Here is a 22,097-nt window from a genome sequence, read left to right as displayed (position 1 = left end):
TTCATTTTGGATATGTATTCCGAGTATATCCACATCAGCATCAGACCATTTTATTGGTAAACTACATGGTAATGTAAAAATTGTATTTTTTAGTGATCCAATACGTAATATTGTACATTTATCATAATTTGGTTGTAATCCAGAGAGGTTAGAAATGTAAATGTAAAAAATGTTAGAAAATGTATCTAGATCCTCTATGAGGCTGTGGAGGGATTCAAGTTGTGGATTTAAAAGAAAACATGAATCATCAGCGTACAATGACACCTTTGTTTTTAAGCCCTGGATTTCTAATCCCTTGATATTATTGTTGGATCTGATTTTAATAGCTAACATTTCGATGGCCATAATAAATAGATATGCCGATAGTGGACAACTTTGTTTTACTCCTCTTGACAGTTTAAAACTTTTGGAGAAATAGCCATTATTTACACCTAGGGTTACTATGCATGATTTTAACCCATTTTAAAAGAGATTCTCCAAAATTGAAATGCTCCAGGCATTTATATATAAACCCCAGTCGTACTTTATCAAGTGCCTTTTCAAAGTCTGCTATGAATAGCAGGCCTGGTTTCCCAGATTTTTCATAGTGTTCTATTGTTTCCAGTACTTGCCTTACAGTGAGGGAATTAAGTATTTGATCCCCTGCTGATTTTGTACGTTTGCCCACTGACAAAGACATGATCAGTATATAATTTTAATGGTAGGTTTATTTGAACAGTGAGAGACAGAATAACAACAAAAAAATCCAGAAAAACGCATGTCAAAAATGTTATAAATTGATTTGCATTTTAATGAGGGAAATAAGTATTTGACCCCTCTGCAAAACATGACTTACTACTTGGTGGCAAAACCCTTGTTGGCAATCACAGAGGTCAGACGTTTCTTGTAGTTGGCCACCAGGTTTGCACACATCTCAGGAGGGATTTTGTTCCACTCCTCTTTGCAGATCTTCTCCAAGTCATTAAGGTTTTGAGGCTGACGTTTGGCAACTCAAACCTTCAGCTCCCTCCACAGATTTTCTATGGGATTAAGGTCTGGAGACTGGCTAGGCCACTCCAGGACCTTAATGTGATTCTTCTTGAGCCACTCCTTTGTTGCCTTGGCTGTGTGTTTTGGGTCATTGTCATGCTGGAATACCCATCCACGACCCATTTTCAATGCCCTGGCTGAGGGAAGGAGGTTCTCACCCAAGATTTGACGGTACATGGCCCCGTCCATCGTCCCTTTGATGCGGTGAAGTTGTCCTGTCCCCTTAGCAGAAAAACACGCCCAAATCATAATGTTTCCACCTCCATGTTTGACGGTGGGGATGGTGTTCTTCGGGTCATAGGCAGAATTCCTCCTCCTCCAAACACAGCGAGTTGAGTTGATGCCAAAGAGCTCGATTTTGGACTCATCTGACCACAACACTTTCACCCAGTTCTCCTCTGAATCATTCAGATGTTCATTGGCAGACTTCAGACGGGCCTGTATATGTGCTTTCTTGAGCAGGGGGACCTTGTGGGCGCTGCAGGATTTCAGTCCTTCACGGCGTAGTGTGTTACCAATTGTTTTCTTGGTGACTATGGTCCCAGCTGCCTTGAGATCATTGACAAGATCCTCCCGTGTAGTTCTGGGCTGATTCCTCACCGTTCTCATGATCATTGCAACTCCATGAGATGAGATCTTGCATGGAGCCCCAGGCCGAGGGAGATTGACAGTTATTTTGTGTTTCTTCCATTTGCGAATAATCGCACCAACTGTTGTCACCTTCTCACCAAGCTGCTTGCCGATGGTCTTGTAGCCCATGTAGGTCTACAATCTTGTCCCTGACATCCTTGGAGAGCTCTTTGGTTTTGGCCATGGTGGAGAGTTTGGAATCTGATTGATTGATTGCTTCTGTGGACAGGTGTCTTTTATACAGGTAACAAGCTGAGATTAGGAGCACTCCCTTTAAGAGTGTGGTCCTAATCTCAGCTCGTTACCTGTATAAAAGACACCTGGGAGCCAGAAATCTTTCTGATTGAGAGGGGGTCAAATACTTATTTCCCTCATTAAAATACAAATCAATTTATAACATTTTTTACATGCGTTTTTCTGGATTTGTTTTGTTGTTATTCTGTCTCTCACTGTTCAAATAAACCATCATTAAAATTATAGACTGATAATTTCTTTGTCTGTGGGCAAACATACAAAATCAGCAGGGGATCAAATACTTTTTTCCCTCACTGTATATTATCTCCAATGTATCGTCCATGTATAAAACCTGTCTGATTAGAATGAATAATGTCAGACAATACCTTTTTAATTCTATGCACTATACATTTTGCTAGAATTTTTGCATCACAACACTGAAGTGTAAGTGGCCTCCAATTTCTTTAATGGACTGGATCTTTATATTTCACACTTTTCTCCTGTTTCAGTAATAATGAAATCAGACCTTCTTCTTGAGTGTCTGATAATCTACCATTTACACAGGAGTGGTTAAAACATGCTAGTAACGGTCCTCTGAGCATATCAAAAAAGGTTTGGTATACCTCGACTGGTATGCCATCCAACCCTGGAGTTTTCCCGGACTTAAAGTCTTTAATTGCATCCAGAAGTTCCTCCTCTGTAATTTCACCTTCACATGAGTATTTTTGTATGGCTGTTAATTTAACATTATCAATAGAAAAAAAATCCCTACAATTAGCTTCAGTTATAGGAGACGTAGGCGACTGAAATGAAAACATATGCTTAAAGTACTTTGCTTCCTCCTTCAAAATATAATTTGGTGAATCAAGGGTGACTCCGTCATTTGTAACCAGTTTCAGTAAATTCTTTTTTGTAGCATTTCTATGTTGAAGATTTAAAAAGTATTTGGTGCATTTTTCCCCATATTCCATACAGTTTGCTTTATTTTTATAATATATTACACTTGATCTTTCTTGAATAAGTTTCTCCATTTATTTTAGTTTTTCCTCTAATTTATTCTGAGCCTCTATGTTACAGTTTTTATTGCTATCTATCTGTTCTGTTAGACCTTCTATTTCCTTTGTTAGTATGGACTCTTTTGACCTAAATTGCTTTTGTTTTCGAGATGAGTACTGAATTGCATGGCCTCTAAAGGCACATTTAAAAGTGTCCCATACAATAAGGGGATTTGCTGTCCTAGTCAAAAACGAGTTGTCATCAATAGGCTTTGATTACATTTCCAATATCCTCGCCCACGTGGAAATTCAGTAAGAGTAATGTAAATGCCAATTATATGATGGTCCGACCGCATTCTGTCCCTTATCCACACTTTTTAAACTTTTGGTGCCAACGAGAATGACATAAGAAAGAAGTCAAGATGACTAGCTTGATTGAGTCTCTGCCATGTATATCTCACTAGGTCAGGATATTTAAGCCTCCATATATCTACTAGTTCTAATGTATCCATGACATTCATGATTTCCTTAAGAGCATGAGGGTGATAGTTTGTAGTGTGATTTCTTTTACGGTCCATTGAGCTATTTAAAACAGTATTATAATCTCCCACCATAATAATAGAGTATTGTATTGCTTGCAGGGTTGATAATGTATGATGAAAGGTCGCTGTTACTAATCCCCGAGCCGACTAGGTGAAAAATCTGTCGATGTGCCTTTGAGCAAGGCACTTAACCCTAATTGCTCCTGTAAGTCGCTCTGGATAAGAGTGTCTGCTAAATGACTAAAAAAATATATATATATTGTGATGTCACGAGAGGCTGTGTCCTGGAGGGACGTTACATCCCCCTGAGGTGGCTGCAAACCCAGACAGCTATGGCTCCATCTGCTGGTATGGTCGGGAACTCCACCCCTCTATGGCCAATCTTCCCACGCAGCTGAAACAAATGAGGAGCTGATGAGCTGAAGGTTTGGGAAGGGAAGAGACACACTGAGGGAGTGTGTGGGGGGGGGTGAAGAGACACAGTCTCCAACCTGGGCTCTCTGGAGGACAAGAGTGCTGCACGTCCACTTCCATGAGGAATATAAGGATTTGGAGATACTTACCTTTGGGAAATACTCACCTTTGGATATATGCACCTGTGGAAATACGTGAGAGACATTTGGAAGGACTTTTTGCTGGGTTGGCCACTAGCTGCAACGTGGACTACAGTAAGGCTGGGGAAAAGTTATCTGAGCGAGTGAGAATTATGATTTTGGATGTGGAAGAGACATCCCTGAACTGTTAACCCTTAAAGAGCCACAAGAGAACAGAATTTTGTTATATTTTCGTTAATTTCCCAAGACCTATAATAAAATCCTTGTTTTGTTTGAACCTTGTCTCCTTGCACTACTTGAGCAATCCCGCTGAAAGCTGTGTAGCCTCTCGTGACGTCACAGATGGTGGAGAATGCGGGCACGCTCAAGCGTTAATAGTGCATGTCAGAGGAGGATACCGAAGGTTTGATCACCCAGTTTTCCAAGTTGGCCGTAGGCTCCCCGCCGACTGAAATGGAGGACATATTGAAAGCCCTTGTTGCTGGCCAGCAAGCCCAGATGCAAGCAAACGTGGCTCTCTTGGAGGAGCAAAAGAAAGCCAACCTTCTGAAGGCAGAGGAATTGCAGTTGCAGAGACAGAGGGTGGTCCAAAATACCCGCCCAACAAAGGCAAGTGACTTTATATCTAAGATGGGAGCTACCGATGACATTGAGGCATACCTGCATGCATTTGAGGCCACGGCCACTAGGGAAGCCTGGCCCAAGCAACAGTGGGTTGGTCTGTTAGCCCCCCTTTCTAACCGGGGAATCGCTGAATGCTGTCCGGGACCTGGGCCCTGACCAGGTTACTGACTATGATGCCCTGAAGTCTGAGATCCTCAGCAGATATGGACTCACAAAGTTTGGTATGGCCCAGCGCTTTCACGGCTGGACCTTCCAACCAGACCAACCTCCTCGGGCGCAGATGCATGAACTTGTCCGAATCGCAAGGAAATGGCTGGATCCGCAGAGGAATACAGCAGCGGCGGTGGTGGAGGCCGTTGTGGTGGATCGTTACCTACGCGCCCTGCCTTATGAGGCAAAACGGTTCATCAGTCAACAGGCCTTGACCACGGCTGATCTGACGTGGAAGCTGTGGAAAAGTACCAGGCCACAGCGGAGATGCTGAATGCTTCCCGAAAAGACCCCAGGAGTGCGGCCCCACCACAAATGGGAAGAACCCGTCCAAAGGACCCCAAGGTCTCGAACCCAGCCACGTCAGGACTTATCCCGGCTCCAGGGGGAGCCAGAAACCAGGCGGGTCCAAGAAGAGTACACCAGGAGGGGGGAAACTCGACAGTGTTACCGGTGTGGGGAGATGGGACATATCTCCTGGCAGTGTGGGAAACCAGCCGAGGAACCTATGCCCACTGCGGAGTCCTCCAGCTCAGCACCCACACACCGTTTTGCCTCGCTCTTGGGAGTCGTAGATGGCGGCCCAGATCGACCCCCCCACCTGCCCGGTAACTGTGAATCACCATGATGTGGAGGCCTTACTGGATTCTGGTAGCCGGGCCACCCTGGTGCGTAAGGATTTGGTGGGCCCAACGTGTCTGACCCCGGGGAAAGTCCTCCCAGTTTCCTGTGTCCATGGGGACACCAGAGAATACCCCATTACTGAACTTACAATGACCAGCACACGGGGAACCATACACACGACGGCGGGGGTGGTTGATTCCCTCCCCGTCCCTGTCCTAATTGGACGAGACTGCCCAGCCTTTTACCCACTCTGGAGAGAGTCTCAGGAGAGGATAACCCGAGTACCTCGGAAACGGAGAGGCAAGACTCATCCTGGGAAGGCTCCGGTGCAATCCTCCGAGTTACTCACTCCCGCCCGGGCTCTGATAGGGATGGCAGGTGCCCAGACCGACACAGAGACGGAGCTACAGAATCTGGACAAAGAACTGTCTGGTCTGAAGGGGACCGCTGAGAGGTATCGTTTGTTAAAGCAACAGTTAGACATGAAGACAGAAGAGTTAGATATCCTCCAGGCTAAACTCCAACAGAGCTCCTTCCCTAAGCAACAGGAGGAGCTGGAGAGGCTGCGCAGGACCATCGAGGAGTGTGAGGAGACCCTGCGCAGTAGTAAGGAGGTCCAGAAGAAGGCAGAGGAGAAGTACAAGGTGTTGGAGAACAAGATGAAGAATGCGGAGGCAGAGAGAGAGAAGGAACTGAAAGCTGCTCAACAGAAGCTAAACTCTGCTAAAACCACGGCTGATGCGTTCAGTAAGAAACTCAAGGAGAGACAACAGGAGGCTGAGTCCCTGGTCCTAGAGTTGGAGGAGTTGAAGAGAGAGCCGTCTGGCAAGCACCACGGCAATGCGGACGCCCTCTCCCGGCGTGATGCCTTCTTCGCTGCCTTTACCCCGACGAGGACGTCGGTCCCGAGGAGGGGGGATGTGTGATGTCACGAGAGGCTGTGTCCTGGAGGGACGTTACATCCCCTGAGGTGGCTGCAAACCCAGACAGCTATGGCTCCATCTGCTGGTATGGTCGGGAACTCCACCCCTCTATGGCCAATCTTCCCACGCAGCTGAAACAAATGAGGAGCTGATGAGCTGAAGGTTTGGGAAGGGAAGAGACACACTGAGGGGAGTGTGTGGGGGGGTGAAGAGACACAGTCTCCAACCTGGGCTCTCTGGAGGACAAGAGTGCTGCACGTCCACTTCCATGAGGAATATAAGGATTTGGAGATACTTACCTTTGGGAAATACTCACCTTTGGATATATGCACCTGTGGAAATACGTGAGAGACATTTGGAAGGACTTTTTGCTGGGTTGGCCACTAGCTGCAACGTGGACTACAGTAAGGCTGGGGAAAAGTTATCTGAGCGAGTGAGAATTATGATTTTGGATGTGAAAGAGACATCCCTGAACTGTTAACCCTTAAAGAGCCACAAGAGAACAGAATTTTGTTATATTTTCGTTAATTTCCCAAGACCTATAATAAAATCCTTGTTTTGTTTGAACCTTGTCTCCTTGCACTACTTGAGCAATCCCGCTGAAAGCTGTGTAGCCTCTCGTGACGTCACAATATATATATATATATATATATTGTCAAAGAAGTGTGGATCATCATTATTTGGTCCGTGAAGGTTAATGAGCCATATCTGTTTATGGTCCAATAACATATTTAAAATCATCCATCTACCTTGCAGATCTGTTTGGACAATTTGCACATTCAAAATTACTGTTAATTAATATCATCACCCCTTTTGAATTTCTTTGCCCATGGGAGAAGTATATTTCGCGCCCCCAGTCCTTTTTCCACACAACTTCATCTAGAATTGTTGAATGAGTTTCGTGTAAACAATCGATATTATATTACTTCTCTTTGAGCCATGTGAATATTGTTATTCTTTTGTTATTATCTGCTAAGCCATGACAATTATAACTGGCTATACTTATTTCACCACTTACCATAAAGATATACAAGTTTCAAATCTATGTATCATAATATATGTTTGTAAATTTACCAATACAAAAATACCATAGTGATTGAGTGTCCATATAGCTGTACCATGATATTTGCATTGCTACTAAGTAACCCTCCAATTGTTCTCCACTATTCCCCCCGCTAAAGCCCTTCCCCATTCCAAGTTGGGTTGTCATCCCAGTGATCGGCATACCACCCCCGTCCCCCCGGATCCCTAGGCCCCCCGAGAGGCCAGGACCCATCCTTCGAAAACAGCACACAGTGCCACCCACAAAACAGAAGCAGGTCAACCGCCAAAAGCATTTCCAGTGCTCTCACCTCAATATACAGTGGGGGAAAAAAGTATTTAGTCAGCCACCAATTGTGCAAGTTCTCCCACTTAAAAAGATGAGAGAGGCCTGTAATTTTCATCATAGGTACACGTCAACTATGACAGACAAATTGAGGGAAAAAAATTCCAGAAAATCACATTGTAGGATTTTTAATGAATTTATTTGCAAATTATGGTGGAAAATAAGTATTTGGTCACCTACAAACAAGCAAGATTTCTGGCTCTCACAGACCTGTAACTTCTTCTTTAAGAGGCTCCTCTGTCCTCCACTCGTTACCTGTATTAATGGCACCTGTTTGAACTCGTTATCAGTATAAAAGACACCTGTCCACAACCTCAAACAGTCACACTCCAAACTACACTATGGCCAAGACCAAAGAGCTGTCAAAGGACACCAGAAACAAAATTGTAGACCTGCACCAGGCTGGGAAGACTGAATCTGCAATAGGTAAGCAGCTTGGTTTGAAGAAATCAACTGTGGGAGCAATTATTAGGAAATGGAAGACATACAAGACCACTGATAATCTCCCTCGATCTGGGGCTCCACGCAAGATCTCACCCCGTGGGGTCAAAATGATCACAAGAACGGTGAGCAAAAATCCCAGAACCACACGGGGGGGACCTAGTGAATGACCTGCAGAGAGCTGGGACCAAAGTAACAAAGCCTACCATCAGTAACACACTACGCCGCCAGGGACTCAAATCCTGCAGTGCCAGACGTGTCCCCCTGCTTAAGCCAGTACATGTCCAGGCCAGTCTGAAGTTTGCTAGAGTGCATTTGGATGATCCAGAAGAGGATTGGGAGAATGTCATATGGTCAGATGAAACCAAAATAGAACTTTTTGGTAAAAACTCAACTCGTCGTGTTTGGAGGACAAAGAATGCTGAGTTGCATCCAAAGAACACCATACCTACTGTGAAGCATGGGGGTGGAAACATCATGCTTTGGGGCCGTTTTTCTGCAAAGGGACCAGGACGACTGATCCGTGTAAAGGAAAGAATGAATGGGGCCATGTATCGTGAGATTTTGAGGGAAAACCTCCATACATCAGCAAGGGCATTGAAGATGAAACGTGGCTGGGTCTTTCAGCATGACAATGATCCCAAACACACCGCCCGGGCAACGAAGGAGTGGCTTCATAAGAAGCATTTCAAGGTCCTGGAGTGGCCTAGCCAGTCTCCAGATCTCAACCCCATAGAAAATCTTTGGAGGGAGTTGAAAGTCTGTGTTGCCCAGCGACAGCCCCAAAACATCACTGCTCTAGAGGAGATCTGCATGGAGGAATGGGCCAAAATACCAGCAACAGTGTGTGAAAACCTTGTGAAGACTTACAGAAAACGTTTGACCTGTGTCATTGCCAACAAAGGGTGTATAACAAAGTATTGAGAAACTTTTGTTATTGACCAAATACTTATTTTCCACCATAATTTGCAAATAAATTCATTAAAAATCCTACAATGTGATTTTCTGGGAAAAAAATGCTCATTTTGTCTGTCATAGTTGACGTGTACCTATGATGAAAATTACAGGCCTCTCTCATCTTTTTAAGTGGGAGAACTTGCACAATTGGTGGCTGACTAAATACTTTCTTTCCCCACTGTATACAGTGGGGAGAACAAGTATTTGATACACTGCCCATTTTTCAGGTTTTCCTACTTACAAAGCATGTGGAGGTCTGTAATTTGTATCATAGGTACACTTCAACTGTGAGAGACGGAATCTAAAACAAACATCAAGAAAATCACATTGCATGATTTTTAAGTAATTAACTTGCATTTTATTGCATGACATAGGTGTTTGATACATCAGAAAAGCAGAACTTAATATTTGGTACAGAAACCTTTGTTTGCAATTACAGAGATCAATAGAGCTTTTTGGTCTAAACTCCACTCGCCGTGTTTGGAGGAAGAAAAAGGATGAGTACAACCCCAAGAACACCATCCCAATGTGAAGCATGGAGGTGGAAACATCATTCTTTGGGGATGCTTTTCTGCAAAGGGGACAGGACGACTGCACCGTATTGAGGGGAGGATGGATGGGGCCATGTATCGCGTGATCTTGGCCAACAACCCCCTTCCCTCAGTAAGAGCATTGAAGATGACAACGACCCGAAACACACAGCCAGGGCAACTAAGGAGTGGCTCCGTAAGAAGCATCTCAAGGTCCTGGAGTGGCCTAGCCAGTCTCCAGACCTGAACCCAATAGAAAATATTTGGAGGGAGCTGAATGCCATATTGCCCAGCGACAGCCCGAAACCTGAAGGATCTGGAGAAGGTCTGTATGGAGGAGTGGGCCAAAATCCCTGCTGCATTGTGTGCAAACCTGGTCAAGACCTACAGGAAACGTATGATCTCTGTAATTGCAAACAAAGGTTTCTGTACCAAATATTAAGTTCTGCTTTTCTGATGTATCAAATACTTATGTCATGCAATAAAATGCAAGTTAATTACTTAAAAATCATGCAATGTGATTTTCTGGATTTTTGTTTTATATTTCGTCTCTCACAGTTGAAGTGTACCTATGATAAAAAATTACAGACCTCTACATGCTTTGTAAGTAGGAAAACCTGCAAAATTGGCAGTGTATCAAATACTTGTTCTCCCCACTGTATAGCTATTAAAAATATATACCTATTCAAATATCTTGCATATCTTAATTTCCATCATTAGCAATTAATATGCGTAATAATGTAGGCAGTTCATGCAGAGGATTGTTACCTATAACCCGGATTACCATTGTATTACATTACATTTTTGTCAAGCAATTATTATTTTAGCAAACAATTATTGTAGTTCATCCTATATTCTCCCTAACATCCTTGCAACAGATGTGGGATACACACACACACACACATACACACATACTCTTACACACTCAACCCCTTTCCTCCACAATCAACCATAAACTCAGATGCTCAACGGTTGTTACATCCCAGAGCCCAAGTCAAGAAAGGACCTGATTTACGAATGCATATACAGTTACAGCTGTTTGAGAAAGAATGCAAAATTTGAAATTTGATTAACCTATGTCAAGTCCTAGGTGATGGAGATCAGATCCAACCTCTTCCCCTGAAACACAAACACTCTGGTCCCCCGTTGTAACCATTTTCCCCAAGCATCTCCGTGCAGTCAGACCTTTGATTATTTTGTGCCACCAGGGCCACAATAATATGCCCCCTCTCTGATTGTCCGAGTGTGACCCCCTCCCCATGGGTTACTGCAGCCAGTGTTGCCAGAACTACCACTACCTGGGTGGGGTTACCCCACTGGAATCCCCACCGGCTAGGTACAAGGTTGTCAAGGTTCTCATTAGCAGCTTTGAGAATTTCCTTGTATATTATGCTCTCCCATCAGGGGGCTCTGGCTTTGTAGGACCAACCCTGCCAGGCAGGCTCAGAATCTTGAGGGGGCAGTGCTGCTCTAGTAGGTCTCTGACCGCATTTATCTTTCTGTTTTGGCTGCAGATAGGCAACTCACAGCAGGGCCATAAAACAGATGGGGACTTGTCTTTGGTGTATGGGTCGCTCAGGTGGATGTCTAGGCTATAGGGTTGGGGACCGTTCCATCCTGATTGGACAATAAAAAATTAATTAGATGTATACTTTATTTTAAAATGTATATCCCTCATCTGCACAAAATTGAAAGCTCTCTCTCACAACCCCTGCTCACAGACATATATTGGTTCTAGGATATGCAACCATTTCCTTTCTCACTCACTTAACGCCACACTTTTCCAAACACAAAAACGCACACCACACCTTCCATCACAATACATCCACACATACCCACATACTGTGCCTTCTATGTCTTCTGTTTGCTATGTTTTTATCTCCACTATGTTGATTGAGTACTTGTGTTCTAATTAGTAATATTTGAAAATGTATTAATTCACTTGTTATTCTTTCTTGTAATGCCGTCTTATCCCTTTATAAAATACTATAAATGTGTTTTATTATTACAATCCCTACCATGGCTAGTATTGGGTGTTCCATTATTCGATTCCTCTATTAGAACTTTCAGAATAGCCATGGAGTAGTCTTTGTGTTGCGGAACATTTGGTTGTCAATATACAGTTATCGACTACGAGAGCAACACGCTTCCCTTTTAATCTATTTTCCTTGAAGATTGGGTACAGAACTTTGCGCCGTTCTGCAATCTCCCTCGGGAACTGACAAACAACTCAACTTTAGTCTGTCCACAGAATATTTTGCCAGTAGCACTGTGGAACATCCAGGTGCTCTTTTGCAAACTTCAGATGTGCAGCAATGTTTTTTTTGGACAGCAGTGGCTTCTTCCGTGGTGTCCTCCCATGAACACCATTCTTGTTTAGTGTTTTACGTATCGTAGACTAGTCCACAGAGATGTTAACATGTTCCAGAGATTTCTATAAGTCTTTAGCTGACACTCTAGGATTCTTCTTAACCTCATTGAGCATTCTGCGCTGTGCTCTTTTTTTACATTTTTACATTTTAGTAATTTAGCAGACGCTCTTATCCAGAGCGACTTACAGGTAGTGAGTGCATAAATTTTTTTTCATACTGGCCCCCCATGGGAAACGAACCCACAACCCTGGCATTGCAAGCGCCATGCTCTACCAACTGAGCTACAGGAGGCCTCTTGCAGTCATCTTTGCAGGACGGCCACTCCTAGGGAGAGTAGCAACAGTGCTGAACTTTCTCCATTTATAGACTATTTGTCTTACTGTGGACTGATGAACATCAAGGCTTGTAGAGATACTTTTGTATCCCTTTCCAGCTTTATGCAAGTCAACAATTGTTAATCTTAGGTCTTCTGAGATCTCTTTCGTATCGAGGCATGGTTCACATCAGGCAATGCTTCTTGTGAATAGCAAACTCACATTGTTTTATAGGGCAGGGCAGCTCTAACCAACATCTCCAATCTCGTCTCATTGATTGGACTCCAGGTTAGCTGACTCCTGACTCCAATTAGCTTTTGGAGAAGTCATTAGCCTAGGGGTTCACATACTTTTTCCAACCTACACTGTGAATGTTTAAATGATGTATTCAATATAGACAAGAAAAATACAATAATTTGTATGTTATTAGTTTAAGCAGACTGTGTTTGTCTATTGTTGTGATTTAGATGAAGATCAGATCACATTATATTACCAATTTTGCAGAAATCCAGGTAATTCCAAAGGGTTCACATACTTTTTCTTGCCACTGTATATGTGCATCTGTAACTTTCTCACTTAATATTATTTACGATTAATTCAGTACTCTCTGTAGTCATGGTAATATCCACATTAATGTAGAAGTGTTTAGAAACATATTCTATTCTTTTTTACAATAAAGTGACTCCAAAATGACACAATACATTATTTACCATTCATTTCTATTGGGAACAAAATAATCTGAAACACAACCAAAACAATCAGCAAATGCATCCAACAAGTTTGTAGAGTCACAAGCTTGATGTAATCATTGCGTTCTAGGAATATGGGACCAAATACTACACTTTTGACTACTTTAATACACATATAAGTGAATTTGTCCCAATACTTTTGGTCCCCTAAAACGGGTGGACTATGTACAGAAAGTGCTATAATTTCTAAACGGTTCACCCAATATGAATGAAAATACCCTCAAATTCAAGCTGACAGTCTACCCTTTAACCTCGGAGTAATTGTATCATTTCAAATCCAAAGTGCTGAAGTACATAGCCTCAGATGTCTGAAAGGGACAGTCTGTTTTGTGTCAGCAGTTTAAGGGGTTAAATGTTCTATGTCCTCTCAGAGAGAGAGACTGTAGATTAGGAGAAGGAGGAGAGCGGGAGAGAGGATGAGGAGGGAGGACTGAAAAGGTGTTTCCTTAGTCACTAGACTGCTCTAGGTGAGGAGAAAGGGAGGGGGAAAGAAGAAAGGGGGTGGACTGGGGTGTTAGAGAGAGGGAGAGACGAGGGTGAGAGGAGAGAATCTGAAGTGGCATGTGGCTGAGAGTTTATTTTTAGAGAAGTATATTATCTCTCAGCACAGTGTGTGTGTGCATACGTATGTGTGTGTTTGTGTGTGTGTCACAGCAGGATGAGAGGTAGAGAGACACAGCCCACTGTCCCCTACATAACACTGAGGTCGCTGAGAGGCCTGTGTAAAATAAATTGAACTAACTTAAAATACATAAAAATACCGTTTTTTCCCCCCTCTCGGAAACAATCAGAAATTATTAAATTAAAACCAGAGAGAGACAGGGCTATGCATTCACATCTTCACTATAAGTCCCCTCAATGAATCAGAAACAAAATGTATGAGACCGACAAGCGTTTTCCTTTAACTTAAGTGATAATATTGCAGGCAAGATTTTGTAAAAAGAAAGTGAGAGAGAGGGAGAGAGAGTGGAGGAAAAGTGATTAGAGAGAATAAAATATGTAGTTTTTCACAGTGGATATTTGCTGTACAGCAGGCAAATACTTCATAAAATGCAAGTCTATAATAGAAAAAGAATGATGAAACTGGGAGTGAGAGTACAAAAAGAATCAAATACTGAGTGTGTAATTGAGTTGTTTGATTCTGAAGGGGTAGACACAAGTATGGAAATATACAGTAAATCTAAGAACAGATTGAAGTAAATTCTTGTGTAATGCAAGCAGCTTAGACAATATTTTCACATATACAGTGGGGGAAAAAAGTATTTAGTCAGCCACCAATTGTGCAAGTTCTCCCACTTAAAAAGATGAGAGAGGCCTGTCATTTTCATCATAGGTACACGTCAACTATGACAGACAAATTGAGGAAAAAAAATCCAGAAAATCACATTGTAGGATTTTTTATGAATTTATTTGCAAATTATGGTGGAAAATAAGTATTTGGTCACCTACAAACAAGCAAGATTTCTGGCTCTCACAGACCTGTAACTTCTTCTTTAAGAGGCTCCTCTGTCCTCCACTCGTTACCTGTATTAATGGCACCTGTTTGAACTTGTTATCAGTATAAAAGACACCTGTCCACAACCTCAAACAGTCACACTCCAAACTCCACTATGGTCAAGACCAAAGAGCTGTCAAAGGACACCAGAAACAAAATTGTAGACCTGCACCAGGCTGGGAAGACTGAATCTGCAATTGGTAAGCAGCTTGGTTTGAAGAAATCAACTGTGGGAGCAATTATTAGGAAATGGAAGACATACAAGACCACTGATAATCTCCCTCGATCTGGGGCTCCACGCAAGATCTCACCCTGTGGGGTCAAAATGATCACAAGAACGGTGAGCAAAAATCCCAGAACCACACGGGGGGACCTAGTGAATGACCTGCAGAGAGCTGGGACCAAAGTAACAAAGCCTACCATCAGTAACACACTACTCCGCCAGGGACTCAAATCCTGCATTGCCAGACGTGTCCCCCTGCTTAAGCCAGTACATGTCCAGGCCCGTCTGAAGTTTGCTAGAGTGCATTTTGATGATCCAGAAGAGGATTGGGAGAATGTCATATGGTCAGATGAAACCAAAATATAACTTTTTGGTAAAAACTCAACTCATTGTGTTTGGAGGACAAAGAATGCTGAGTTGCATCCAAAGAACACCATACCTACTGTGAAGCATGGCGGTGGAAACTTCATGCTTTGGGGCTGTTTTTCTGCAAAGGGACCAGGACGACTGATCCGTGTAAAGGAAAGAATGAATGGGGCCATGTATCGTGAGATTTTGAGTGAAAACCTCCTTCCATCAGCAAGGGCATTGAAGATGAAACGTGGCTGGGTCTTTCAGCATGACAATGATCCCAAACACACCGCCCGGGCAACAAAGGAGTGGCTTCGTAAGAAGCATTTCAAAGTCCTGGAGTGGCCTAGCCAGTCTCCAGATCTCAACCCCATAGAAAATCTTTGAAGGGAGTTGAAAGTCCGTGTTGCCCATGGACAGCCCCAAAACATCACTGCTCTAGAGGAGATCTGCATGGAGGAATGGGCCAAAATACCAGCAACAGTGTGTGAAAACCTTGTGAAGACTTACAGAAAACGTTTGACCTGTGTCATTGCCAACAAGGGGTATATAACAAAGTATTGAGAAACTTTTGTTATTGACCAAATACGTATTTTCCACCATTATTTGCAAATAAATTCATAAAAAATCCTACAATGTGATTTTCTGGAATTTCTTTCCTCATTTTGTCTGTCATAGTTGACATGTACCTATGATGAAAATTACAGGCCTCTCTCATCTTTTTAAGTGGGAGAACTTGCACAATTGGTGGCTGACTAAATACTTTTTTTCCCCACTGTACTGTATGTTAATTAGATGGTTTGGCCTAAAATATACTCATATATCTGCAGTGACTGGAGGTCTGTCTCATTACTGTGTTTGGACTCTCTCTCTCTCTCTCTCTCTCTCTCTCTCTCTCTCTCTCTCTCTCTCTCTCAGTAAGGAGTATCCGGTGGTTCCTCGTAGCTCAGTGCGTCAGAGGGTGTGTCCTAGTGTGAGTCCGTTTGGGGGGGAAGCGGGGGGGTTGGGTTCACACCCCTATTCCTGTGAGAATGGGGTGAGCAGCACCACCCAGGACCTCCTCACCCCCCTCCAGCCCCCTACACCTTCCCCCAACCAGACCCACAAAAACACATGCAGGTGTACCACTGCAACAAGAGCAAAGGTACGCAACGCTGCATTTGTCCGCTAACAATTCACTCTAGACCAGGGGTGTCAAACATCCGGCCCACGGGTGGTTTGAGTATTTCTTTTTAGATTTTAGATTTGTTTTTTAGTTTTTTTCAATATACTTTCAAATGACTAAAACCAAATCAAAACTGTGTAGAAATTATAATGGACTTACATTCATACAGTTTCCTGACTGTGTCCAGCTCGTTAATAATCCAGCCAGATAACCCTTTATACAAGTCATTATTCGACATCCATTCATGTCTGAGGACGTTGGGAGTTGACGTGGAAGCCAGCCACTAGGGACAACAGTGAGCGCTGTTACCTTCAAGTAGGTTTTGGTTTTGCTAGGATGGCGGATGGGCGTAATCATCTGCAAGTTCAAATCCAATAATAGAAAGTTGTAATAATATTTTTGTTTTAAGCTTATCCCAAACTTTAACCGTTACCTTAACCATTCGGAGTTAATGCCTAACCTTAAGAATTTGGAGTTAATGCCTAAACTTACCCTTAAACACTTTGAAATTTGACTTTGGAACAACCTCGAAATTGTCGAATGAGAAACATGAATGAACGTCTCATTCTGATGTCATTCAGAACTTGTTGAATAATCACCTAAATGAAAGCTAGACAGATCAGGGAGCATCGAAAAGACCTTGTTGAAGACCCCCATGGCAAAATTAGTTTGACACCCCTGCTCTAGACACTGGATCAGTTTGTTGTGCCTCCTTGTCTCTGGCATGTTTTGTTTCTGTGATTGTCGTTGCTAGTGGAAGACCACCCAGCTAGCACATAGCATTCTCAGAACCATATGTTTCTTAGAGCTTAATGAGAGCTTGTTTGTCCTATGGTTATTTTGCATACAACCTACCCACAACGTTCTAAGAATGGTGCAGGATAGTTGCTTGGCTTTGGAATATTCTCATCACATTTAAGGAACTTGACAAAATAATGTTATTTTCTTGATATTTCATTACTTTAACAGAACGTTTCCTAAAGGTTCAAACATGGTTACAATTAATTCTAGGAACATTCTCCAACTAGTTTGACATTGGGAATGTTCTCAAATAGTTCAGAGAACATTAAGAAACAACGTTCTCCTGTGGGAATTTCAATACTTCAGCATAACGTTTCCTACAGGTTTCCTTGTGATTCTATTTAAAGTAACGTTCTCAGAACGTTAAGAAACAACGTTCTTTTGTAGGAATTTCAGTATTTAAGCATAACGTTTTCTGCAGGTTTTCTCAAGATTCTATTTCAAGAAAACTTTCCATAAACACATTAGTAATGTTATTGAAAAATGTTTACATTCCGTCTCAGCATCAACAAAACTCTCTTTTCTATCTTATTAAGTGTCACGCCCACTTATTGGCCACACCTGATCTTAATGAGTGCTTGTTTCCTTTGAAATGGGATCTGTTTGAATAGACTAAATTGAACAGCTTTGTATGAGCTTTAAAAAACATGGCATGCTAGCTACATCCTGGTGGCGCAGTGGACTAATTCCATGGATATAGACCAGAAGATCATAGGTTTGAATCTCACTGACGCCGTGCCACAATAAAAAAATTAATGTATTTGCTTGATTAATGCCTAAGCAAATTAATTTCCATGTGTCCTATCTGTGCTTCGAATTCAAAACAGTTAATGCAAGCTATCATTGTTATTAAAATACTTATTGAAACATTCAGTGAATGTTTTAAGGAAGATTAACAAACCTCAAAATAACCTAAAATTTCTGTTCTCAGAATGTTAATAAAACCTTCCAGGAAAACTTTCAGGGAACCACAGTAAAACGCTCTCAGAACCTCCCTGCAACCTAAAAATGATCTTTCCCAGAACAGGAGACATTTTCACTTCCGTTCTCAGAATGTTTAAAAAAAACATTCAGTTTTGTCAGTCAGGGAACTTAAGGCTTCATTACTAGAACCAACGGGGAACCAAAAATGTACGTTCCCACAACTTCCAAGGAACCAAATGTGCTTGCTGGGCAGTCCCTTTCATAGTGTATTCCTCAATCTTACACCTCCTTCTCCATCTCTCTCTCTCTCTCTCTCTCTCTCTCTCTCTCTCTCTCTCTCTCTCTCTCTCTCTCTCTCTCTCTCTCTCTCTCTCTCTCTCTCTCTCTCTCTCTACAGTGGATGATAGCTGTCCTACAACAGAGCATCACCAGTACAGGAAGTCCTACATCAACAGTTCTCCCAGCGATGTTGAGTCTTACTATCACCCATCTGCTTACCCTCCACCTCCTCTCCCTCCCGCTGTCCATCCCCATGCCCCTGGTCTCTCTGACTCCCCCTACAGGTCAGAGACGGGGCAGCGGCAGGCGTGTATGTTTGCTGGATCTGAGCCCAGACTGGATGACCTCAGCTGTACATCCTGGTCCTACAGCTGCCCTTTGACTCCTGCCATGACCCCCATGACCCCTACTGACCCCTACATGACCTTCCCCCACCAGCCCTACTCTCAGCTGAGCTCCGTAGCCCACCAGGGCTCTCCTCCTCTGGGGGACTGTCTCTCTCACTGCCCCTACCAGACCCAGAACTCCAGACCACCACAGACACCCCAACACACCAGCCCACCCCTCAGAGAGTACCACTGCTACCCCTCCTCCCTATCTCCTCCCCAATACCACACCCTACACACACAGATCAGGGGAGGTGTCCCAGAGTGGAGCGAGCCCACCTGATTGGACCACAGGTGTAGGGGAAAGACTCTGATTGGTGGCTGGGGGTTCTATTTATGTGAGGTGTTGTCCTTTGATGTGTGAAGAGATTTAATTTGCCAATTGTGTCTTTCCCTGTACTGTGGATTGAGCCTTGGATTGTCTTTGTGTTACATTGAATTCTATCCCCCTCTGACTGGGACCGCTCTGGAAGGAACTGATGTTAGCGGAACCGGGTGGATAAGCACTCTAACTGGAGGGACAGGAAGGAAGATGACACCATCAACTACAGCGTTCCGAGCATCATCCCTGAGACTGTTTTTAATAATGCACTATGTAAACTATCAGTCCCCTGAAGAAGTGAGACTGTGTCTCTGTGGCCGTGGTTTCCAGTTGGTGTGTGTTTGTGTCAGCTCAGATCAGAGCTGCTGTGAGTTAATGTCGGCTGAGAGGGGCTGCAGTGGCCACAGGCAGAGCAGAAGAGAGATAAACAGTTAGTTTAGACCAGGCTGCAGGGAGTAAGACGTGACACACATGGACACACACACATACACACGCACACACACACAGGGGCATGCACAGATCTTTGGTGGGGCAGGTGCTCAAAGTGAAATAACCCCCCCCCCCCCCAAAAAAAAACATTCTAACTTAAATCCATTCATAGTTTTCTACTGCTCCTGTAGCCAAATTCTCATGTATTTTTTTTTTTTTTTTTTACATAGGCCTTAATTCTCTGCAAAAACACACTCACTCATCACACATTGTAGGCTATTAAAGCTAGAACCACAGATGAAAGGGATTTAGTTAAAAGTAGCCTATCTTTGCTAGAACCACTACCGGGGTGGGCTATATCAGCTGATCATCTAGAATGTAGGTTATGAATCAGCAAGTTAGCAAGGCTATGCTGTCAAAACAAGCTAACTAGTGTTTACCTGATTTGAATTTGTTCTGCTACTGACAAACAGTCAAACTGCAGATGCCCCCTTCCATGTCCCTGACCGTGAAACAACACATGCTTGCAACTCCAAAGTAACCTACTACTGGCAGTATTCATTTCAAATTCACCACCCGGCACTGGTAGGTAGCTCATGCATGTAGGATGATTGCAGCAGCGCACTGCCACACTCGCAGTGGCAGAAGGGTGGCGGAGGGGACATTTTGCAAGGTTTAAGAGAAATGATATAGTTTGATGGACAATGTGTTGCATTGGAAGTTAGAAGAGAGAAAATTACTGCAATTAAATATAATTTGTTTTAAAAAACGGCACCAATCAAAAGGGCACTTTTTTCATAGGAGGGCAAAATGGCAGGTGCTCCAGCACCCCTAGGGCTCTATCTGTGCACCACAGGAGGTTGTTGGCACCTTAATTGGGGAAGATGGGCTCGTGGTAATGGCTGGAGTGGAATAAGTTGAATAGTAACAATTACATCAAACAAATGGTTTCCATGTGTTTGATGCCATTCCATTCGCTCCGTTCCAGCCATTATTATGAGCCATCCTCCCCTCAGCAGCCTCCTGTACTGTGCACGTGCCTGCACACACACACACACACACACACACACACACTCGAACACACGCTGACACAAACAGAGATCTTGTTTAGAGGCAGCCGCAGGGCAGAAGACCTGTACACACTCCCATTGCATTTTGGGTATTCACACATCTCATCATCATGCTGCTGTCACTGCTGCCATGTCCTTTACTCCCAAAATGACCAAACAACACTCTGTTCCCCCGAACTGACCAATCAAAACTAGTTGTGCATCATTCCTCTTGTTATGTCAGTCACTCAATAAGCCCATGTCAGCAAAAACATTTTTGATTGGTAAGTTAGTCTATCCAGATATCTAAACTTGTAGTAATCATGGCCGAATTACCGACCGGGCATGAAGGGCACGTGCACAGGGGCCATGAACTCCAGGGGGCCCTCATTGATATTGTGAGTCACTCTCACTAAGATTTCATATTATCATGGCATGTCATGGCAAAATGTGTAGAATTTCAGGAAATTTGCGGTAAACTGCACATTTTTCTCTCCGCCCCATGGCAAAACTAGTAAAACTGCATGAAATGTGTTATAAAATTGCAACATTTCTCTCCACCCCATGGCAAAATTTGTAGAATTGCAGGAAATGAACTTTAAAACTTAAAAAGGTTCTCTCTGCCTTCAAGAGGGGGGCCACTACAACGTTTTGCCAACAAGGTCAACTAAAACATAAACATCATATGAGTCAGTGGGTGCATTATTTTGAACTGGGTGATGGCCAGGTGATTTGCACTAACATAGGAATAGTTCCTATTGGTTCACAGAGGATCAGTAGGTACCCTCTGTATGTGCTGAGGGAGAGTCATTCCTGTGTGTGTGTGTGTGTGTGTGTGTGTGTTAGTGTGTGTAAGAGTTGAGAAATAAGTTCAAAAGAGCCGTCCTGTGATCAAGTGGGAAGTGTTTTTGCTTTATTGTATTGTAATTGTCTATAGTATTTATTGGTATAGAGATTTTGTCTGGTTTTGTTGTAAGTTCGTGAAATGACACATTATTGGTTGAATTGTTCAAGTTGTTTGTTTCTCATTGAAGATTTGTTTGTTGCTTTCCCTCCTGTCTTCTATCTCCTGTCATTTCCTTATGAAGACAATGTTTAACATGGTTGTAATAAATGGCTTGTTACTTTTTCTGTTCTTCTGATGTAAATATACACACATTTATATACAGAACTGAAATAAATTTGAAGAGAATTTGGAATATATTTGTTGTCATATTTATGTTCCTTCTGAAGAGACATGCATCATATACTTCAACATACTGTAGAAGACTCTCAAGAAGACTCTCCTTACTCATCTCTCTACAGGGAGTACACTCGTATAATTTTTTTAAACTATCTAGAACCTAAAAGGGTTCTTCGGTTGTCCCCATAGGAGAACCCTTTGAATAACCATTTTTGGTTCCAGGTAGAACCCTTTTTGGTTCCATTTGGCCAAATAAACCTTTTGGAACCCTTTTTTCTAAGAGTGTGCTGCTGGCCATGGACCACAGCAGGATGAGAACACACACGCATACACATGAACATGCACATATGCACACTAAGGTTGAGTAGGGGGTTA

The 22,097-nt window shown here is 43.0% G+C and overlaps 1 pseudogene; it reads left to right on the top strand.

Moving 5' to 3' along the window:
- The window catches only part of LOC121573825, a 40,360-nt pseudogene extending 20,096 nt beyond the window's left edge, over positions 1-20,264 (top strand).
- The last annotated feature ends 1,833 nt before the right edge of the window (positions 20,265-22,097 follow it).

Source organism: Coregonus clupeaformis, chromosome 18 (genome assembly GCF_020615455.1).
Source record: "Coregonus clupeaformis isolate EN_2021a chromosome 18, ASM2061545v1, whole genome shotgun sequence".
NCBI classification, from domain to species: domain Eukaryota; kingdom Metazoa; phylum Chordata; class Actinopteri; order Salmoniformes; family Salmonidae; genus Coregonus; species Coregonus clupeaformis.
The sequence above is the reverse complement of the archived record's forward strand: the minus strand, read 5'-3'. Positions and strand labels throughout refer to the sequence as shown.